This window comes from Scyliorhinus torazame, chromosome 8 (genome assembly GCF_047496885.1).
Source record: "Scyliorhinus torazame isolate Kashiwa2021f chromosome 8, sScyTor2.1, whole genome shotgun sequence".
In the NCBI taxonomy this organism is placed as follows: domain Eukaryota; kingdom Metazoa; phylum Chordata; class Chondrichthyes; order Carcharhiniformes; family Scyliorhinidae; genus Scyliorhinus; species Scyliorhinus torazame.
This window is the reverse complement of record NC_092714.1, coordinates 213353921-213375955: the sequence shown is the minus strand read 5'-3', so window position 1 is coordinate 213375955 and position 22035 is coordinate 213353921. Positions and strand designations below refer to the sequence as shown.

The 22035-nt window shown below is 49.3% G+C and overlaps 1 long non-coding RNA gene across 1 annotated transcript in view; it reads right to left on the bottom strand.

The window, feature by feature from the left end:
• Positions 1 to 21691, bottom strand: part of LOC140428373 (uncharacterized) — a 37936-nt gene extending 16245 nt beyond the window's left edge. The window contains exons 1-2 of the long non-coding RNA XR_011948756.1: positions 21392 to 21691; positions 15343 to 15452 (exon numbers count right to left, since the gene is read on the bottom strand). This is a non-coding gene — a long non-coding RNA (uncharacterized lncRNA). The remainder of the gene's footprint in view (positions 1 to 15342; positions 15453 to 21391) is intronic.
• Between the last annotated feature and the right edge of the window lie 344 nt (positions 21692 to 22035).

Below are 22035 nucleotides of genomic sequence, written 5' to 3'. Positions count from 1 at the left end.
TGAATCACAACGTCTTCACCTTCGATAACAAGTTCTTCATCCAGGCGCACGGAACAGCCATGGGGACCAAATTTGCACCCCAATACGCCAACATCTTCATGCACAAGTTTGAACAAGACCTACTCACTGCACAGGACCTTCAACCGACGTTATACACCAGATACATCGATGAAATTTGTTTCCTTTGGACCCACGGCGAAGAATCACTGAAACGACTACACGATGACATCAATAAGTTCCATCCAACCATCAAACTCACCATGGACTACTCTCCAACATCAGTTGCATTCTTGGACACACTCATCTCCATCAAGGACGGTCACCTCAGCACTTCGCTTTACCGCAAGCCCACGGATAACCTCACGATGCTCCACTTCTCCAGCTTCCACCCTAAACACATTAAAAAAGCCACCCCCTGTGGACAAGCTCTCCGTACACACAGGATCTGCTCAGACGAGGAGGAGCGTAACAGACATCTACAGACGTTGAAAGATGCCCTCGTACGAACGGGATATGGCGCTCGACTTATCGATCGACAGTTCCAACGCGTCACAGCAAAAAAACGCACCGACCTCCTCAGAAGAAAAACATGGGACACAACCGACAGAGTACCCTTCGTCATCCAGGACTTTCCCGGAGCGTAGAAACTATGACATCTTCTTCACAGCCTTCAACACATCATCGATGAAGATGAACATCTTGCCAAGGTCATCCCCACACCCCCACTACTTGCGTTCAAACAACCGCGCAACCTCAAACAAACCATTGTTTGCAGCAAACTGAAGCGCTGTGGAACCAAAAGACCTCGCAGGCGAGAGCAATGTCCAGCAATTCTGTGCAGTGTTTCATCTGTAACTGACTGGGACACTTTGAAAGATGTGCAAGTCTCTGAGGCATTGAAATGTGCAGATGATCCCAAAACAGTCCACAAGCTTAAGGTACCAATTGGTTAAACATAGATTTTCCCTTTCATAAAACCATGTTAACTCTGTCTGATAACCTTATATAAATGCTCCTATATCTATAGCATCTTTAGTAATCGCTTCAAACATTTTGCCTATGACAGACGTTAAGCTAACTGGCCTGTAGCTCCAGATGTCTGTCTCTATCCCTTTTTGGATAAAGAAATTACATTTCCTGAATTTCGATCTAATGGAACCTTCCCTGAATCTAGTGAATTTTGGAAAATTGAAACCAACGCATCAACTATTACTAGTCACTTCTTTTAAGGTTTCTCTTGTAAGGGACACTGAAAACTAGCCCCACCAGTTGCCCTGCTCCAGATGCAAATAGTTGTGTGTTGATAGTAAAACATGACCATTCAGTCTTCAGCCTCTGAACCTCTTGGTGAGACCTGCTGAACAAACTCTTACAATACTTGCCTTTCTTCCATCATTGAATGGCATGGTTCCCTGTGGCTGCAGCATGGGGCCTGGATGGCTGATGGCTTTCAATTGAGGAGACCGCAAAAGGACTGGGGGTTGATCTCAAGCAGCGCTGGGTTTAGAGGGCTCAGTTGCAGACAGTAGGATCTTAGCCTGGACTGCCCCAGTTGGGGTTGACAGGTAACAAGCGAAGGGCACATGTAGAGCGGGAGCAGGAATGCTGTATCCTAAGAGTGGACTGTAGTCTCCTATGGAGCCACTGTCGTTCCACCAGGCCTCAGCAATCCTACTGGACTACTGGAGAACAGATTGATAGACTGCTGTGACATCCTGAAAGTTCCTTTGAAGAGTAAGATCCAGAGCCAAGATAGCAGTCGTCTGAGATACCAATACTGCAGGCAGAGCTTTGATGGATGGTGTTTGTGCTACAATGAAAGTTGTGGCATCGGCCACCAAACTCTGCAACATCGTAGTTTTCCATAGGTTTAGAAGTGACCATTTTGGAAGAATATACAAAGTTCTGTGCAAACATGGAGCTGAGCCCCTTTGGCATTGTATGCTGGCATTCTGGCAGGATTTCCAGTACACCAAGCATTTGGTTGTGTCCACCCATGTCTTCAGTCCCAGTTAGGGGATGGGCGCTATAGAAAGCTAGCCCCACCAATTCCCCTGCACCATCTTGCCTCCAGACAATTTTGCAAATTTATTTTCCCACAAACATAAACATAAGCATAGTGGCCGGGATTCTCTGTCAGCCGACCCCGAAATCGGGAAAGGCGATTGGGCGGAGAATCGCATTTGATACCGAAATCGTGGCACACCAAAAAGCAATTGTCCAGTGCCTCAACAGCGGCGCCAATGCATTCCACTCCGCACGAACAGTAAACGGCGTTTGCATATCATTAGCGGAACTGACCTGGTATTCTCCGGGCATCTGCAATTTTCCTCCTCCACTGGGGGGAATTCCCGATGGCGAGGTTCACTTGTGCTTTTAAAATTCGGGAAACAGGCACCGTGGTCACTGAGGGCGTATGGATAGTGTCCAATAGCATTATAGTGTGCTGACAGTTGTGCCGCTGGCTGGGGGAGGCATCTGCCAGGTCCGGGGGGAGTAACGAGGGGTGGCCAGGTGGTGGGTTGTGGGGTCGGGGTGGACGGGCATGGAACACCATTGCCGTAGCCTGCAAGGCAGCCATGCAGCTGCACACGCTGCCGACTGCCCACTGTGCACTTAGTGCCACGGGTCGGATGGTTGTCCCCCCAGGCCACCCCCATAGGTGCCCTCTGGTCCCAGCCAACCCATCAACGGGATGGGTGCACTCCAGCGCAACCAGCGCCATCTTGTTGGCTGGGATGAGTGTGTGTGGGGAGTGAAGTGTGTATATGCGGCTCCAGCTTGTCAGCCTCCTCAGCGTCAATCTCGAACCTGGTGAATCTGGCACCGTTTTTCATTGGAATCAATTCTGCTCCACGTGGCGCCGGTGCCAGCCCCTCAATTGTCGCTAAATCGGTCCAGGTGGGTCGCCAATTTTGCTGTCGTAGATGTCCACGAATCCTGCCCCGCCATCAACACATAGGGCGGGATTCTCCACTTGCCGACACCGATTTTGTAATCGACGATTGGGCGGAGAATCCCTTTTTACGACTGAATCGGGGCGGCGCCTGTTTTCAGATGCTCTTGATCCTGATCATATGCTGGACTGTGTCCAGCGCCGCCACAGTCGGGGGGGGGGGGACCGTGCCGCTGGCCGGTGGGCGTCAGCGAGGGCTGGGGAGACTAGTGGGGGTGGTCTGGGGGTGGCGATGGGGTGTCCAGGGGGGCATTATCTGGCAGGTCGAGTCCACGCGTGGCCAGCGCCATGTTGTACGGCGCAACCACCGCAGGTCATCGCCGTGCGCATGTGCAGCCACGGACCCGCCAATTCTCCGGCTGTTTATTTTGTGAAGGTTGTATGTTTTATGTGGCGCGGCTGCTAGGTCCTCACCGGTCAGAGGGTCAGGGCTAAAACTAGACACTTCCTCCGGACATGGTCTCAAAATTGGAGAATCCAGCCCTAAGTCTCAGGAATGGAGAATCCCACCCAGTAGGTTTATCCAGGCAGCTACGCAAACTGCTGACAATAGCAATTCAGAATCTAAAAGACCTATTGCACAGACAAAGCTTCTTCCGCCCTGCCTGCCGCAATATCGCCACTGCGGGATGCAGACTATGTAAAGTTCCATTGACATCGGGTGGGAATTCCCGGTCGGTGGGCATGGCCGGACAATTCCGCCCAACGTTTATCACAGAAACAATGAGTCTCTCTCCCAGCTTTCTCAAAATACTGATCAGTATTCAATATGGCAGCAGCATTGCTAAGTAATATTATTTATTGAACTAAATATGAAGGCAGAGCATCATATTTGTCAGATAGTGATTTAGTATTATCACAAGATGTATCAAACAATAAAATTCTATTCCCCTGCAAATACAGGCCACGTAACAGACTAGATTTGAAATCAAGTTAACTGCAATGGAAATTGGTCACATTTGAAGCTAATAGGAACCTTGGAGACTTTTAAAGAAGTCCAAAATGAGCTGAATTAAGTTTGCAGAACACCACAGATGAAATTTAGCATGAGCTGGTATAGAGTACTCCAAATCTATTTGATTTAATAGTGATTATCTTATATTTATGATCCCTCGTTCTGGTATTCCTATAAATGGAAATGTTTATCTACTGTATCAAATTCTTTCATAATCTGATCAGTCTATCAGGTCACCCTTCAGCATTCTCTTTTTCATCTTTCTAATCTTGCTGATAGATTTACTCTTAAGTTCTGATACAATCTTTCCCGAATATTTTTTGCATCACGTGCATAACGCTTTTATAATATGGTGACGAGGGGACCAGATATTCTCATTTGAGGCGGGAATCGGAAGGTGGGACTGACCCCAGCCTGTGCTTCCACCTCTGTTTTCAGCCTGCCAGGATGGGGGACGTCCATGAGCTCGGGGTCTTAATGGCCCTACAGATGTGTCTGGTATTCAGATGCTGGGCTGGAGGTGCGGGAATGGAGATGGGTAAACAGACCACATTGTTGCCCGGATCAGCAGCCATTGTTGTGTTTTATAAATAAACGGTCTTACAAATAAAAGAGAGGATCTTCAAATTGGTCAGGACAAATAGAGAGTGGTGACCCGGGACAGGCAAGGGAAAGATTGATTGAAATTTAATTTCCATTCAGTAATTTATTTTATCCAAATGTTTACTTTCTTCCGTCAAATAAAACTGATATAATGCCGCCGGCCGCCCCTGTTTTCACCTGACTACAACAGCTCAGCTTCATAGATCTCTTATCGACTGCCCTTCACCATGAGGGCCAACTAGTCAATAGTTCCTTCCTTTCTGTCTCCCTCCTTTCTTTAACAGAGGTGTCACATCTGCAGTTTTCCGGTCCACTGAGACCTCTTCAGCATCTAAGGAATTTTGGAAAATTACAACTAATTACATCCATTCCTGATCACTGAAATACAAAGGTGACATTAAAGGCTGCTTTTTACCCCATGGAGATTAAATTAGTTTATTCACCAGACAATAATAGCCAAAGGTTAATAAAGATAAACGAGGATCAACTGAATGTAAATTTCCCAGCAACTCGGTGAGGTGATCTTATTGAACTGTCGGCCCAGATGTTCATGGAGTCAGGATTCTTCTGGGACTTTTAAAAATGGTGCGTGGACTTGAACCTGGAAGTACTTGCCCCGTTTCTGACAGTTCCTATTTTGGCCATGGCACTTGAACTTAGAGCTGACTTCAAGCAAGCCCCATTTTTCCTGGATCAAGGATCTTATCCCAAAGTTGGTGAGAGTTCCAAATTTCAAGGATAGACAGAAGTGCTTGTGAGGGGAAGATCTCATTTTCGGAACTGTCAAGTTGTAAAGTTGTTTAAAAAATAGAAAACCTGCCTGTGTTCATGAGATGAAAAAAAAATTCCAATTGTTTGTTGACATAATACTAAGGGCACGATTCTCCGGAAAGAATTCTAAATTAATTTGTGGCGGGTATTTCAGGGAGATTCCCGCCAGTACTGCTGACAAGTTTCCCACTGTTATTCAATGACACTTAAATCATGTTTTTGGGCCCTGTAGAGTTTCTCACCAGTTTAGCCCACACTTGGAGAGCGATTCTCCGGCCTCATTGCACTCTCGATCAAGCAAAACGAGGCCGGTGAATAGCGGAAGAGGCCAGAAACGAGAACCACGTCAGGTGCCAAACAGTATGCGATGCAACGGGCCCGCTTGGGATCACGCCGGAGTGTGGTGAGAAACCAATTATCATCACTTAAGCCATATAATTAATGAGAGCGACCCCATATCCAATGGCCTCTTGTTATTCAGCGGCCTCCCCAGCAAGTGCTCACACTGGCGCCGATTAGTACTCCTTTTGAAAAACGTGAACCTGGTGGAAGGGCTTCTGTGGGGAGCTGAGGAGGTGAGTAGCCATCGTTGGTCACAGGCAAAGTGCCCGGGGGCACTGGGATTGCCACCTTTGTGCTCAGTGGGGGGTGAGTGACCCTCCGTAGGGTTGAGTCGCCATAGGAGGGTGGTGGGGGGGGGAGGCACTGGGGGAGCAACCGGGGGAGGCAACTGCTCGTGGCACCACCATGCCAACCCCTGGAATGTGAATCCATTCCGGGGGAAAACCAGAGGCGTCCATAATTGTCTTGCACAAGGGTGTTTAATTTGTAATACAAGTCCCCACTCTCCCCATGGTGTTGCCCCCCCCACCCTCCCAACACCCCCTCCCCATCCCCCCCTCAGCCTCTACCTACACCCCCACCCCCCCCACCCCCCCCCCCCCCTCTCCCAGTGCCCTTAGTGATCCTCGATGTTCTTAGCCATCCTAACTCTACCACTATGTCTAGGTCTCTCCCCAAGACCTCTCTGCCGCCACGGGAGCATCCACCCCCCAAACCCTCCATCCATCCCCCTCCCAGCCTTAACACTCCAACCCCTCCTTCACAATCCCCCTCCCAACACTGTGAACCCCACGTGTGGCTAATGATGCCCTCTCTGTCTCCTCAGGAAAAGCTCTCCCACCCAGACTAGCGGTTACATACCGGACATAATAATCTCAACACCTTTGAGGAGCCTGCCCTGGAGATGCCTGTGGTGGCCGAGGAGAGCGCAGTCACCAAAGCAGAGGCAGGCAGATGCCATAGAGGTGAGGAATCACCGGGCTTCACCCGGACGACCTGTCAAACCTGAGTTGTTGTTGCCTTACTGACTGATCCATCCCTCCCACTGAACACATGTCCATTATCCCACAGTTCCTCCAGCCGACGGCACCAGCCCATCCCTGATGGCACCCTCTCCAGCCACCCAGGAGACCAACTTGGAGGAGAGCTCCAACGATGCCACCATAATAGTCGCGGCACCAACTATAGGGTAGTGACCGCAGTGGAGAGCCTGGTGCATGACGTCAGCAGCATTCGTGAAGATGTCCAAGGCGTTACGCAGTCGATGACGGCCATGGCTGAGGGTCTCGACAGAATGTCCACCTTGCTGGGGGATGTACCAGGCTGACCTTGAGGAGGTTCTGCGGACATTATCATCATAGATTATCATAGAATGTACAGTGCAGAAGGAGGCCATTCAGCCCATCGAGTCTGCACCGGCTCTTGGAAAGAGCACCCGACCCAAGGTCAACACCTCCACCCTATCCCCATAACCCAGTAACCCCACCCAACACTAAGGGCAATTTTGGACACTAAGGGCAATTTAGCATGGCCAATCCACCTAACCTGCACATCTTTGGACTGTGGGAGGAAACCAACGCACACACGGGGAGGATGTGCAGACTCCGCACAGACAGTGACCCAAGCCGGAATCGAACCTGGGACCCTGGAGCTGTGAAACAATTGTGCTATCCACAATGCCCCGCTCTCAGCTGGAAATGGCCGAGGCCCTGCACTGTTTGTCCAAGACACAGGTGGGCATTGCCGAGGCGCTGAAAAGCATGTCCCAGTCACTGAGGAGCATCGCCGAGGGCGTCAACACGATGGTGCGGACCATGGGGAACCTCCAGGGCTGGCAGAGTCAGTTGATGCAGGGGCAGTCGGGGCTCGAAACAGCCCCAAGGTGAATGCCAGGGCCCTATGGGCACCGATCAGGAGGGGACGCGGAGTGCTAACCCAGACTCGTCACATGGAGTGGTGACGGTGACCACCAGCTCCCACGGGTTCCACCCATCTGATGAGGCTGCGTCTCTCAGCCAGCACACGGGACAGGGTGGCACAGCTGTGCATGTGTCGCCAACAAGTGAGCCGGGGCCCTCCGGTCTCAGAGCTCCCAGAGGATGCCAGCCAGGGGCATCAAAGGCCACAGGACGAGGTAAGCAGCTGGCTGCCTCCACCTCTGATGTGTATCCTGGGGTTACAAATAGATGTAGTGGTAGAGCTGGGAGTGCACAGCACATTGAGGATCACTGAGGGCACCGGAGGAGGGGGTGGGAGAGGGGGCAGCACCATAGGGAGTGTGGGTAATTGTCAAATACAATAAACATCATTGTGCACAACGTTTATGATGCCTCTGCCCACTTTTGTTTGCAATGCGAGCTGACCACTGAACCCTTGGTCCATCTCTCCAGGCATCTCCCGTTCCCCATGGCACCCACCCACCCTCCAGCCGTGGACATGTCCCCGGATCTGCGTCCCATCCCCTGAGTGTTCGGATGTTGGCTGCTGCATCTGTGGTGTTGCCCCCCGCAGTGTTCAAGCACAGTGTCCAGGCATCAAGGTGTGATTGAGATGCTAAGCAATGACCCCCACATGTTGTGTTCTGTGACCTTGCCGTTGCAGTGAAGTACACAGAACATCTGGTGACTTAACTAGAATGGTGATTTGTTGATGATCAGGTGGAAAGATAACAAACAGAATACTATACAGACAAAGTTACTGTGTGAGTTCCATGAACACTGGAACTACATTTATGTGCGACTATCCTGTTGTATGCTTTACTACAAACTCATGTGTGTCTCATGTGACGTGACCCATCTCTAATGCCACCAGCTGGTTGGAGGTCACATTACTAACTGCGTGCAATACTATTCACAGGCATATCACCACACCACATATTCCATGGCCTGCCCACCCATGAGAATCCACTATGGATGTGTGAAGTGCTCTCTTAACCACAATGGCCAATTCCCTATTAGCGATAGCCTTCAGCCGCGCAGCCAGAGGCCTCAACAGTCGGTGGGGGTTATGGGTGGTCTGTGGAGCAGACATGCAGGGACAAGGGTTGCCCCTGGAATGGATAAACACGATTCAGGGATTGGCATGATGGCGCCGTGAGCGGTTGCCCCCGGTTGCCTTCCCAGCGCACCCTCCCATGGGAGCCCACCCCTGCGAAGGGTATCCCACCCCCAGCCGGGGATCCCCTCACCACCCACTGAGCACTGGGGTGGCAAGCCCAGCACACCCAGGCTCTTTGCCAGGGAGCAAAGATGTCTTCTCACCTCCTCGGCTCCCCATAGAAGCTCTTCCACCAGGTTCATGTTTTTCAAAAGGAGTACAAATCAGTGCCAGGGTGAGCACTTGCTGGAGAGGCGGCTGAATGACGGGAGGCCGTTGGATATGGGGTGGCTCTCGTTAATTGTATGGAAATGGGGCTTAAGTGGTTTTAATTTGTTCCTCGCCACATTCCGGCAAGATCCCGATTTCGCCTACAGGAGAGGGCCAGTTGCATCACAAACTGTTTGGCACCTGTCGCGGCATGAGGAGCTGGTTTAGCACAGGGCTAACGAGCTGACTTTTAAAGCAGACCAAGGCAGGCCAGCAGCACAGTTCAGTTCCCGTACCAGCCTCCCCGAACAGGCACTGGAATGTGGCAACTAGGGGCTTTTCACAGTAACTTCATTTGAAGCATACTTGTGACAATAAGCGATTTTCATTTCATTTCATTTCTTATTGAGCGAGAGTATAACGAGGGCAGAGAATCACGCCCTTTGTGATGAATGATAACTATACCTTTAACGTCATGATCCCTTTAAGACCGGGTTTGGAACCCTGGGGGACTCCGCCTCTGGCTCCGCCCCCCCAGAGAGCCATATATAAGGTAATGTTCAGTGGGCAGTGTGCAGTGAGCACACTTCTCGGCAGCTGTCTGGTTCTCTGCTAATTAAAGTCTTTGTATTACCAATCATCTCTCTCGAGTTGTAATTGAGGGTATCTCACCCTTAGTCACTTTTTTGGGCCCTGGAGAGATTCCCTCCGGTTTAGCCCTAACTTAGGAGGGCTGGATTCTCCGCAGCCCAAATGAAAAAAATAACATTCAAAAAAAAAAATCCCTTTTTATTTAAAAAAATCGTTTTTAAAAGGATTTTTAAAAAACCCTTGGGTTTTTTTTTTCTTTGGGGGGGAACAAGAAAAAAAAAGATTTTCTTTTTCGCACCAAAACCCAGGAAAAAAAGAGAAAGGCACAGACAGAAATATGCCTCCAAATAATAAATTGGGGGGACGGCGAGATGCAAGAAGGAACAGCAGCGAAGGCGAAGGAAAAAAGCAGGAGCTGCGGCCGCGCAGGCAGATGACCCCACGGGGCGAGGCAGAGGTTCAGGCGAATCAGGAAGCTAAAAGCTGGCGAGCCGAGCAGCGGAGCAAGAACAGGACGCGGCTACCATTCCCCCCCCCCCCCCCCCCCCCCCCCCCACACAGGGGGAGGAATGGAGAAGCGTGCTGAAAACAGAAATAAACGCCATAAAGGAGGATATAAAAACGGAGATAAACGCCATGAGGGAGGCACTCAGGAGGGAGCGCCACACAATGATGAAAGCCTGAAAGCAGACAGCTGGCGCAGACAACAGAAAAAATGCAGCGAACCATCAACAGCCTGGAAAGGAAGGTGGAGGTGCAGGAGAAAACTATTCAGGAGTTGGAGAGGGCCGCCTCGGACAAGAGCGACAGGATGGTAACTCAGGAAACCGAGGTGAAAAGGCTGGTAACGACCCAGGGGAGCCGAAGAGGGAAAGTGGAGGACCAGGAAAATAGGTCCAGACAGCAGAATGTTAAAATAGTGGGTCTGCCAGAGGGGATGGAGGGCAGAGATCCAACAGGCTACATCACCCAAATGCTGGACAAGCTAGTGGGAAGGGAGAAGTTTCTGAACCCCCCAGGAATCGACAGGGCGCACAGGTCGCTCCGACCCAGGCCCAAAGCCGGGGAGCAGCCCAGAGCGATTATCGTGAAGCTGCACCGGTTCCAAGACAGGGAAAAAAATCCTAAAGTGGGCCCGGCAGACAAAAGCGAGCACGTGGGAAGGGAAGACCGTAAGGGTGTACCAGGACATTGGGGCGGACCTGGCCAAAAGAAGGGCTGAATTCAACAGGGCCAAATCAGCACTCCACAATAGTAATGTGAAAATTGGGATGTTATTCCCGGCCAAACTCTGGGAACATTTGAGGGGAAGGGGCTGTTTTTTTTTTTTTAAACACCCCAGCGGCAGCGGAGGAGTTCGTTAGAGCGAACAAACTGGGGGAGGGACAGCCGCAACGGCCATCATGAAAGCAACGGGGAAGGAAAAGAAAGGAAGAATCGGAACAAAGAGCAGCGGGCAGACCGCAAACAGAGACAATACGATCACAAACTGTGCACACGTGTTTGGTGCACTGTGCGGGACTGTGCTGACTCGTTCCACCTCTCAATGCAATGGGGGTGATCGAAGCAAGGTGAATGAGGGTGAAAAAGGCAGACAGGAGGGCGAGACAAGGGCTAGCAAAAGGAAGGTAAAACAGGACCAGAGCAGGGCAAGTGCTGGGAGGGGTGCCACCGTGCTAGCGAGGAGGGCTAACACGGGAGGGCAGGAAGAAAGGAGGGCTGCGGCGCGCTTCTCAGGGGAGAGGGAGCGCCTGGCACAAAGAGAAGAGGGGGGCAGGGCAGAAGGGGGGGGAAGAACACGGGGGGGGGGGGAAACAGAGGAACAAGGATTAAGGGGGGGAAAGGAGTCGGGGGGAGAGCGCAGAACAAAAGAGAAGCAAAGGGAAGGGTGAGGTAGATAAGCAGCACGAACACAGGCCTCGGCAGGCATGGAGCAGAGCGAGGAACCAAGATGGTGCCACAAACAGCCACTCGGGAGGGCTTCAGGACGAAGGGAGACCCTGGAGTGCAGGGGCGCAGCCATGTGGCGTACACACAGCTGGCGGCCATGGTGGGTGCCCCCTGGACAAAAGGAAACCCCGGAGCCCTGGGGCCCGACCTCATGGTGAGAGTGGTGACCGTGGCCATTTTGTACGGCCCCCAAACGAAGGGAAACCCCGGAGGGCAGGGGCGCATCCACCAGGTAAGTATGGGTGATCCCGCAGGACCGGGGGGTCAAATAAAAACACCAGGATTGTTGCCTGGAACGTAAGGGGACTCAACGGCCCGGTCAAAAGATCCAGAGTCTTCACCCAACTAAGAAGCCTGAAAGCAGACATAATCTACCTACAAGAGACGCACCTGAGGGAGAAGGACCGACGGCTTGCAAGGAAGGGCTGGGTGGGACAGACACACCACTCATGCTACGGAACGAGGGCTAGGGGAGTATCAATATTAATTAGTAAGAGGACGAGGTTTACGGAAACCAAGACAGTTACGGACCCAGGGGGACGGTACGTCATGGTCAGCGGTGTCCTGGAATGGGCACCAGTGGTACTGGTAAATGTGTACGCTCCCAACTGGGACGACACAGAATTCATAAAGACGACCATGGCAGAAATCCCCGACTTTGACACACACCGACTGATCATGGGGGGCGACTTCAACTGTGTACAGGACCCACTGACCGACCGATCAAACCCCAGAGCAGGGAAAAAGACTGGCATGGCTAGGGAACTAGGAGCATTTATGGAGCAGATGGGGGCGGTGGACCCATGGAGGTTCCTGCACTCGGGAGAGAAGGAATTTTCATATTTCTCACAAGTACACAAGGTATACACTCGTATCGACTTCTTTGCAGTGGGGAAATCGGTGCTTCCAGGGATCACAGGAACGGAGTACTCCGCAATCATTATCTCTGACCACGCTCCACACTATATGGATGTGAGTTGGAGACAGGCCGTGCCCAGCGCCCCACATGGAGGCTGACACGGACCTCCTGGCCGACAAGGCCTTCTGTCAGAAAACATCGCGGGCCATAGGCGACTACGTGAGTAACAACCAAAATGGGGAGGTCTCACCCTCCACGTTCTGGGAGGCACTGAAGGCCGTGATTAGAGAAGAGATCATAGCCTACAAGGCAAGCAGAGATAGAGAAGAGACGGTGGCCAGGCAACAACTGGTGGACTCCATCCTGGAAGTCGACAGAAAATACTCCGAGGCCCCGACCGTAGAGCTGCTGGCGGAGAGGAAAAAGCTGCAAATGGACTTTAACCTGCTATCCACTAGGAAAGCAGTGTACCAACTCCATCAGACACGGGGGACCTTCTACGAACACGAGACAAGGCTGGCCGCCTATTGGCTCACCAGCTGAGAAAGCAGGCTGCCACAAGGGAAATAGCACAGGTAAAGGATAGCAGAGGCAGATTGGTAACAGAACCAAAGGAGGTCAATCGGGCATTTGAGACCTTCTACTGGGGACTGTACACCTCCGAGCCCCCAAACGGGGACGCGGGGATGAAACTGTTCTTAGCCGGACTGGAACTACCAGTTGTGGGGGAAGACAGGCGGGCAGAGTTGGAAGCACCAATAGACCTGGGAGAAATCATGGAGAGCATCAGCTCCATGCAGGCGGGGAAGGCACCGGGACCCGATGGGTCCCCGGCGGGCTTCTACAAAAAAATTTGCACCAATCCTGGCCCCACAACTAAGGGACATGTTCGCGGACTCACTGGCAAGGGGCACCCTGCCCCCAACGCTAGCGCAGGCCACAATTTCACTGATACCCAAAAAAGATAAAAGACCTGACGGAATGCGGATCATACAGATCCATTTCACTGCTGAACATGGATGCGAAGATACTCACAAAGGTCCTGGCCAAAATGCTGGAGGGCTGTGTACCAGAGGTGGCCGCAGAGGACCAAACCGGCTTTGTCAAGGGTAGGCAGCTCACAGCGAACATCAGGCGGCTGCTAAACGTAATAATGAACCCCTCTGGGGAGAGAACACCAGAGGTGATCATCTCCCTGGACGCAGAAAAGGCCTTTGACAGAGTCGAATGGAAATACCTCCTCGAGATACTGGAACGGTTTGGGCTAGGAGCGGGGTTCACCGCCTGGGTGAGGCTCTTGTACAACGCTCCCAAAGCGAGCGTCCGAACTAACACCACCAGCTCTAAATACTTCCAGCTGCAGAGAGGAACAAGACAGGGCTGCCCCCTGTCCCCACTCTTGTTCGCGCTAGCCATCGAACCCCTGGCGATAGCCCTGCGGGACGCGAAAAGCTGGAAGGGAATCCGGAGAGGAGACAGAGAGCACAGAGACTCAATCTGTGCAGATGACCTGCTCCTCTATGTCTCAAAACCACAGGAGAGACTGAAGGCAATACTGCAAATGCTGAAAGAGTTTGGAACCTTCTCGGGCTACAAACTTAACCTGGGCAAAAGCGAGGCATTCCCAGTGAACCCAAACGGGGGAGGGAGAGAGCTGGAGGGGCTCCCGTTCAAAACAGCCCAGAACAGATTCCGCTACCTGGGGATCCAGATAGCCAGAGACTGGACACAGATCCACAAGTGAAACCTGACCAGCCTGGTGGAGGAAGTAAGAAGAGACCTTCAAAGGTGGGGCTCACTCCCACTCTCCCTGGCGGGGAGAGTGCAGACGATCAAGATGAACGTACTGCCAAGGTTCCTCTTCCTGTTTAGATCCATTCCGATCTTCATCCCCAAGGCCTTTTTCCAAACCGTAGACAGTCTAATCATGGCGTTAGTGGTGGTGGTGGTGGTGGTGGTGGGGGGGGGGGGGGGGGGGGGGGGGGGCGGGGGGGGGGGGGGGGGGGGGGAACATGGACCCAGCTCAGACAACACTTTGGGATAACTAAAATGTCCCCCATGGCCCCCATCTGCGGCAATCACATATTTCCCCCAGCCATGGTAGATACCACCTTCAAAAGATGGAGGCGGGACAGGGGCACATTGACGGTCGGGGACTTCTACGTAGGGCACAGACTGGCGACACTAGACGAACTGACAAGGAAGTGGAGGCTAGCAAAAGGACAGGAAATGAGACACCTCCAAATAAAACACTTCCCCTGCAAAGAGACAGTGGGGTACCCTGGGGCCCCAGAAAGCACACTACTAGAGGACCTGATAGGCACAAGCAACGAGAAGGGGGGGCTACGTGGGAAAATATACGGACAGCTACTGGACAGAGCCCGGACTCCACTGGACGAGATCAGACAAAAATGGCAGGACGAACCGGGGGGGGGAAGAGAGAGAGAGAGAGAGAGAGAGAGAGAGAGAGAGGAACCATAGGCCGATCCAGAGGGCAATGAAAAGCACGTAGGGTCAGTTAAACGAAGGACAAACTCAACCTCTGTATAATAAAGGAAATTAGCGCAGGTGAGAAAAATGTGATGTGTACATATACAACTGTTTATAAATACGAGAAATGCCAATAAAAAAATTTTTTTTTTTAAACTCCTGGGTCTTTTCACAGTTTTAAATCTACAGCTGCTTGCAATAAAGAAGCAATGTCATTGCAAATAAGTTGCAATGTCCTCTATAATTAATAATAAAAATGAGCATGACAATGAGCCTGCTTTCTTTCCTGTTGACCTCATGAGGCAAAAGCTTAATGTAATATTTCAGGAATATCATAAATTTAAAAATCCAGTTTGGAACAAAGCAGGAAAGGACTAACCTCTTACAACCGTTGTCCAGGCACAAACCAACAAACCAAATTTTAGAAACTATTACAGTGCAGTAATCATTTCAAAGTCTTCGTTTTGATTTTTGTTAATTTTATACACCAGGGACAAAATAATTAGTCATTATACTTACATCTTTCCAAGTTACAGGTTGCTGTCCAAAACTGTATACTAATCTCTACCTGTTGCAGAGCCTGGTTCCTTCCTCAGAGGAAGTGAAGCTGTGAACCTTCTATAAGACACCTGAAAGAAAAAATGAATTATATCAATTAGCGTAATTATACAGTACCCTCAGAGCAATTTGTATTTCTTGGGTCAGAGTTTGAATGAGCTTGTACTGGATTTATCCGAAATCAGAAAAACCAACGCGAAAGGTGAAGGAGTTTGAAGTGCATGTTACATCCAATCCAAATTGAACTGCCGCAATATTTTTGACTAAAACCAACCCCATCTGGTCAAACCTTGAGACCAAATTAATCATCATGTCAAATTTCTGCATGTATGCCAGTTTGCAAACCTTTAAAGGGGATCCTAAAATTAAACTTCATTTTGTTTTAGGTGCAGGGACACGAATAAGGCACTTTCAAAGGCTTTCAGATATTAATAATATTTTATTCACTAGGAAACCGATTACTGTAAATCAATGAAATTAGTAAACATACTGTATGCACTGGGACTACGGCACTGAGGATCCAGGTTCGAATCCCGGCCCTGGGTCACTGTCCATGTGGAGTTTGCACATTCTCCCCGTGTCCGCGTGGGATTCACCCCCACAACCCAAAGGTGTGCAGGTTGACGATGCTAAATTGCCCCTTAATTGGAATAAAATAATTGGATACTCTAAAATGTTTTTAAAAACATACTGTACATTTTTCTTAGAAATAATTTTCAGTTATTGGGTTACGGGGATAGGGTGGAAGCGAGGGCTTAAGTGGGTCGGTGCAGACTCAATGGGCCGAATGGTTGAAAGGTGCTGTCAAAGGAGCCTTGGTGAGTTGCTGCAGTGCATCATGTAAATGGTGCAAGCAGCTGCCACTCGGTGTGGGTGGTGGAGAGAGTGAATGTTGAAGGTGGTAGATATGGTGTAAATCAAGTGAGCTGGTTTGTCCTGGGTGGTGTCAAGCTTCTAGTGTTGTTAGAACTGTACTCATCCAGGCAAGTGAAGTGAATTGTATCACACTGCTGATCTGTACCTTGTAGAAGGTGACAGGCCTTGGAGAGTCAGGAGGTGAGTTACTTACTGCAGAATTCCTAGCATCTGAACTGCTCTTGTAGCCACAGTATTTATATGGCTAGTCCAGTTCAGTTTCTGAATGATGGTAACCCCAGGATGTTGAGTATTCCGTGATGGTAATGACATTGAATGTAAAGGGTAGATGGTTGGATTCTCTTTGGTTGGAGGTGGTCATTGCCTGATACTTTTGTGGCACAAATGTCACTTGCCACTTATCAACTGTAAAAGTAAAAATGGGAAAATATGTCATTTGAAACATGGAAGTCTAGCAATACCTTACCTAAGATAGATGAGAGAATGTAGGGAAAAATCCCACGAAGCGTTAACAGCAGCTGCAAAAGAAGGTTTTGAAATGCAGATAGCCTTTATCAAACAGGTGTTAAGAAAACAGCTTGTGACTGTTCAAGCTGTAAAACTGATGCATGTCTTTTAAGTCACAGCAGATTGAACTTTTAGTTATGTGGAAAAAAGCAATATTTCACACCTTCTTTGAAGTTAATTATTTTATTAAGCAGCTAAAAAAGAATTGCTAGGATCTTCAGTTGAATTGTGTGATAAATGTTTAGGTGTGAAATTCTGCTGACACCAGGTGAATATGGGAAGCTGGAGACAACGTGTCCACGGGAACACACGTTAGCCCCAAATCGGAGTCAGAGTTCTGAGCTGGGGCACTATTTGGGAATAAAGCAACTTTAGAAGTGACAGGAACCAGATGTAACACACCTCTGGGATCAAAGCACTTTTGAACATCACAAGAGAAACAATGTAATCAGAGTTCGATGAGCTGAAGTCATGCTCAATATGAATACATAGTTGTGTTAGAAATAATTCAGATTAAAGGTACCTTGTACAATCAAGAGTAAAATAATGTAACTTTACGATAATGTCATATAAACTTAATAACTGCGAGAAGGGGAATATAAACCCTAAGAAAGGGGACAACCAGCAGAGTCAGCTCGTATAACTGCCCTCGGTCATGGGAAGGATAGAGCATACAAACCGAGCGGAACAGCGAATCCATCTGAGGAAGACCAAAAGCTAAAGAAGAGAGATTGTCAAGGTAGACCTGAAGGTCTGTTCAACCAACCAGGAGAATTCAGAAGCAAGATCTTTTTACTTTTCTGTAAAGACAGTGATTGCACCTTTTAAAAGAAAAAATATAATAATAAAATAACTTTAAAGTTTTAACCTGAGACTATGGTTATTACAAAGTCTACTTTACTTACTTAGCAACGCGGGACCCAGGATCGATGCTACTAAGTGATAAGTAGATAAAATTCTTCTATGAAGAGATGGGTTATCCAGGGATAACTTGAAAATATAGATTGACCCGAATAGCATCCACCTAAGTCTGCATAGGGGTCAGGGAGTGAGAATCCCTGTTCGCCATTTAGAATGTCTTATTGCCCCTTTTTGGTATAGGGGGAATTCTAAGAATAGTGGTGAGTTTTTACTTCCCATCCCAAGCCTGAATGCTGTCCAAGTCTTGCTAAATATGACTGTTTCAGTGTCTAAATTGTGAATGGTACTGAACATTGTGGAATCATCAAAAGACATCCCCACTTCTGACCTTATGATGGAGGGAAGGTCATTGGTGAAGCAACTGAAGATAGTTGGGTTTAAGGCATAAGGATTTCAGGCACGCCTGCGATGCACAGTACCATGGAATGCATGCACTTTGCTTTCCAGGCATCGCAAGTCAGCTGTCAGAGCTACTGTGTTCAAAAGCCATTCCACTTCCTCAATGTCCAGCTGGTATGCGACCATATGTAGCATGACATGTTGGTCAATGTATCCTGCAAGCAGTTATCATACTTTCTTTCTGTGGCATTCTGCTGTGCCACCATGAAAAACCAGAAGGTGGCTATTGGGTGACACAGACTATCCACTGGCTCACAGGATTATAATGCCAGCACAGAACACAAACACACAGAGGTGGGTAGTATGCATAGAATGAAATGATAGCCAGGCTGCTGCAAGAACATGATGGAGAAATGCACTGCATTGCTGAAACAATCCTCTTTTGTTGGAAGAATACTACAGCGCTCAGCAGAATGGGCATCATGACTCACCATCGTCTGAAACAGGCCGCACAGCCTTGTCATCATGAGGAACAGCCATTGTCACCAACTTTACAGTGACAATCTGAGGAGAAGGAGACAGAGGAGGAGCTGGAGGTAGAGGTGGACGATAGGTAGAAGAGGAGGGGCAGGGGGCACCATGGGACAGGCAGAGGAGGAGGGGGGAGGCAGAGGAGGAGGAAGAGGTGAGTGTAGTGGTGTGTCTGTGTGTGTGTGTATGCAGGAGTGTGTGTGGTTTATCAGTGCGTGTAGGGAGGTGTGTCTGTGTATAGGGATGCTTGTGTCTGTGTAAGGGTGTGAAGGGGAGCGTGTGTGTGTTTGTAGAGGTGTGTGAGTCAGGGTGCATGTATATGTGTGTGTGTAAGCATGTGTGTGCATGCATGTGTAGGGGTGTGTGTTTGGGGGGGTTGTATGTCTGGCAAGGTTATGCGCGAGTCTGTAAGGTTGTGTGTGTGTGTGCGCATGCAGGGGTGTGTGTCTGCAGGGTTGTGTGTGTTGGAATGTGTGTGTCTTGGGGTTTGTGTGTATGTGTGTGTCTTTGGGGGGGTGAGTCGGAGTGTGTGTGTGCAGGGGTGTGTGTAAGTCAGGGTGTATGTGTGTGCATTGGTGCATATGTGTGTGAGTGGGGGAGTGTCGGTAGTGGCGTATGTGTATGTATGTGTGTGTGTCATGGGGTGGGTTGTAGGGGTGAGTGTGTATGGATTTGTCAGGGTGTGTGTATGTGTGCCTGTAGGAGTATGGGTGCGCGTGCATGTGAGTGTGGTGTGTATGTGTAAGGGCCTTTGTGTGTTTGTAGGGATGTGTGTATGTAGAGGTGTGTGATTCGGGATGTATGTGTAGGGATGTGTGCACGCATGTGTGTGTGTGTGGGTTTGTGTGTGTGTATCCAGGGGTGTGTGTAGTGGGGTGTGTTTGTGTGTAGGTGTGCGTGTGTCTGTGTAGGGATGTGTGTGTAGGGGTGTATCTGTAGAGGTGTGTGTTTTAGGGATGTGTTTGTGTGTGTTGGGGTGTGTTTAATAAGAACTATAATCTCTACCAAAGTACTGCACACCTGAACTGAAGAATAAGTTGTTCACCAGCAGAAGCCAACTCTACTGAAAACAATCATAATGGCCAGAACACATTAGAACATAGAACATACAGTGCAGAAGGATGCCCTTCGGCCCATCGTGTCGGCACCGACCCACTTAAGCCCTCACTTTCACCCTATCCCCGTAACCCAATAACCCCTCTTAACCTTTTTTGGTCACTAAGGGCAATTTATCATGGGAAATCCACCTAACCTGCACGTCTTTGGACTGTGCGAGGAAAGCGGAGCACCCGGAGGAACCCACGCAGACACGGGGAGAGCGTGTAGACTCCGCACAGACAGTGACCCAGCAGGGAATCGAACCTGGGACCCTGGAGCTGTGAAGCCACAGTGCTAATCACTTGTGCTACCGTGCATCATCAGCTACTCATCGCAACTCAAGGACGTTCCCTATAACTTTGTTTAATATTTACTTATTATTGGACTCAATTCGTACCGCTAATCTATTTCAATGTTATATAATTTCTCCTTACCTTTTAGTAGTTAATAAACTTAATCTATCTTAATTCAAGAAACCCTCGTTAAATTGGCTCCTTTTTGAACATAAACATTGGGTTTGGAAAAGGTATCCAAGGGAAAGAGAACCTTCTAAGTTTAAACCTTTGCTACTATCAGCAGAGGGTGTAACCAAAAAGAAAATGCTGGAAAATCTCAGCAGGTCTAGCAGCATCTGCAGGGAGAGAAAAGAGCGAATGTTTCGAGTCCAGATGACCCTTTGTCAAAGCATGAGCATTTTACCAGCAGAGGGTGTATTAAACAAAGCATGGAACCAGTCATCCCTCCTCACTCGTGTTTGTAACACTTAGGGGGTATCCCAGCCAAATGGTGTCAAATTGAGGGATCTTGCCCAGATCAATAACCTTTGGGGAATTTCAACTGGGGCTGGCCGTAACACTGATCTCATGGCTGCAGTGTGACTGGTGAAAGGGCACTGACTTTCAGTGGAGTAGGCTGCAGATGATCTTTCAGGATAGCCTCTGGTAATAGAAACGCCTGGGCCTGATCCCATGTTGAATTTGCATTGCTCATACCAAGCAATCATTCCACGTAAAGGCCCTAATTAAATTGGGAGCAAGATCAGTGGCCCCGAGCATCTCCAAGTAACAGGAGTTGCCTGCAGAGTATGAATGATAAAGGCAGCTGGCAGCCATGATGGGGACTGTCGCTGCCTTGCAGAATAGAGGAAGGCAGCACCTCAGAGGGGCAGCAGTCTCTGAGCACAGAAATGGCAAAAAACTGCCAACTGAAACATATTGTGCCCAATCTGGAGCAAGATCTCCAATTTCCCAAAATTTCCATCGTAAAAAATATCCATTAATTTCTCTTCGAACTGAACCCAAAAACAATGGCACACACATTCAGAGTGATATTTTCAAAGTGTACCCGCTCCTACTCTGGCCCCCATGGGCAATTTTTAAACCCAGCCACAGGGTGTCAACCGTGGTTTTACATTTCCCATCACATAAATATAGAAAAGCGAAATACAGGTGAATAGTTTAAATTAGTACAAAGTGAAAACCAAGAAATGAATGTAAACTGTAAAGACCATCACAGTTGTAGGTATCAGAAAATGGTAAAACACCGACACACACTCCATTATAATCAATTGCATTTGTCCCAACAGGCGTGTGTGACTTTAGAACTGCTACAAATGCATTAAGAAAATCATTTGTAATATAAATATTGCTGTATTGTTCATTAAAGAACATGAGGAGAAACAAAGTGTATTTTTACTTCAAATCTTTTAAGTGCAAAGTTAATTTATATAAGCTCTTACCAGTAGAATCTGAAATGATGCGTCAGGACTGCATCATCTCAGCATGAGATGTAGCTTTCTGGGCTGGCTGGCTGACAGGGAACAACAAGGGAGCTTCAGTGGTGAGATGATGGTAATTGTACTTCTGAAGTACCGAAGAGCACCTGGCGCCGTCCTGGGGTGTTACCTCAGCAATCGTAGTGATCTGCTGTGGGACAGATCGCTGGAACGCTGCGAGACCCTGCGCGTGACTTTGAACACCGGCATCCACAATAATGGTGGCAGCTGCCTGAGCTTCGATTATAGCAAGCTGGACTTGCCTGATTTCAGTCTGAAGTCCCACTGCAGCAGCCATGTCTGTCGGTGCTGCAATGGAAGCGGAGACGTCACTGTGTGACGGATGAGTCTGGAAGTGTACTAATGTAGTCACCCTACTCCCGGAAAAATATGTTTTCCAACCTCCGCACAAAGCCCTGTGCCAGGTTGGTGTCCGAGTTCTTCATGCTCCCCGACAGTGGCAGCAGGCTTTCGGAGACCTTCCCAATGTGCCAAGCATTTCTGGCTGCACAGCTATTAGTTCTTCTGTAGTCCGCCTATTGAACAGGTCACCTCAGTATCCTTTGGTCAGGTGGCACCTGTGCCAGCCTTGAACCCTGATCTGGCTG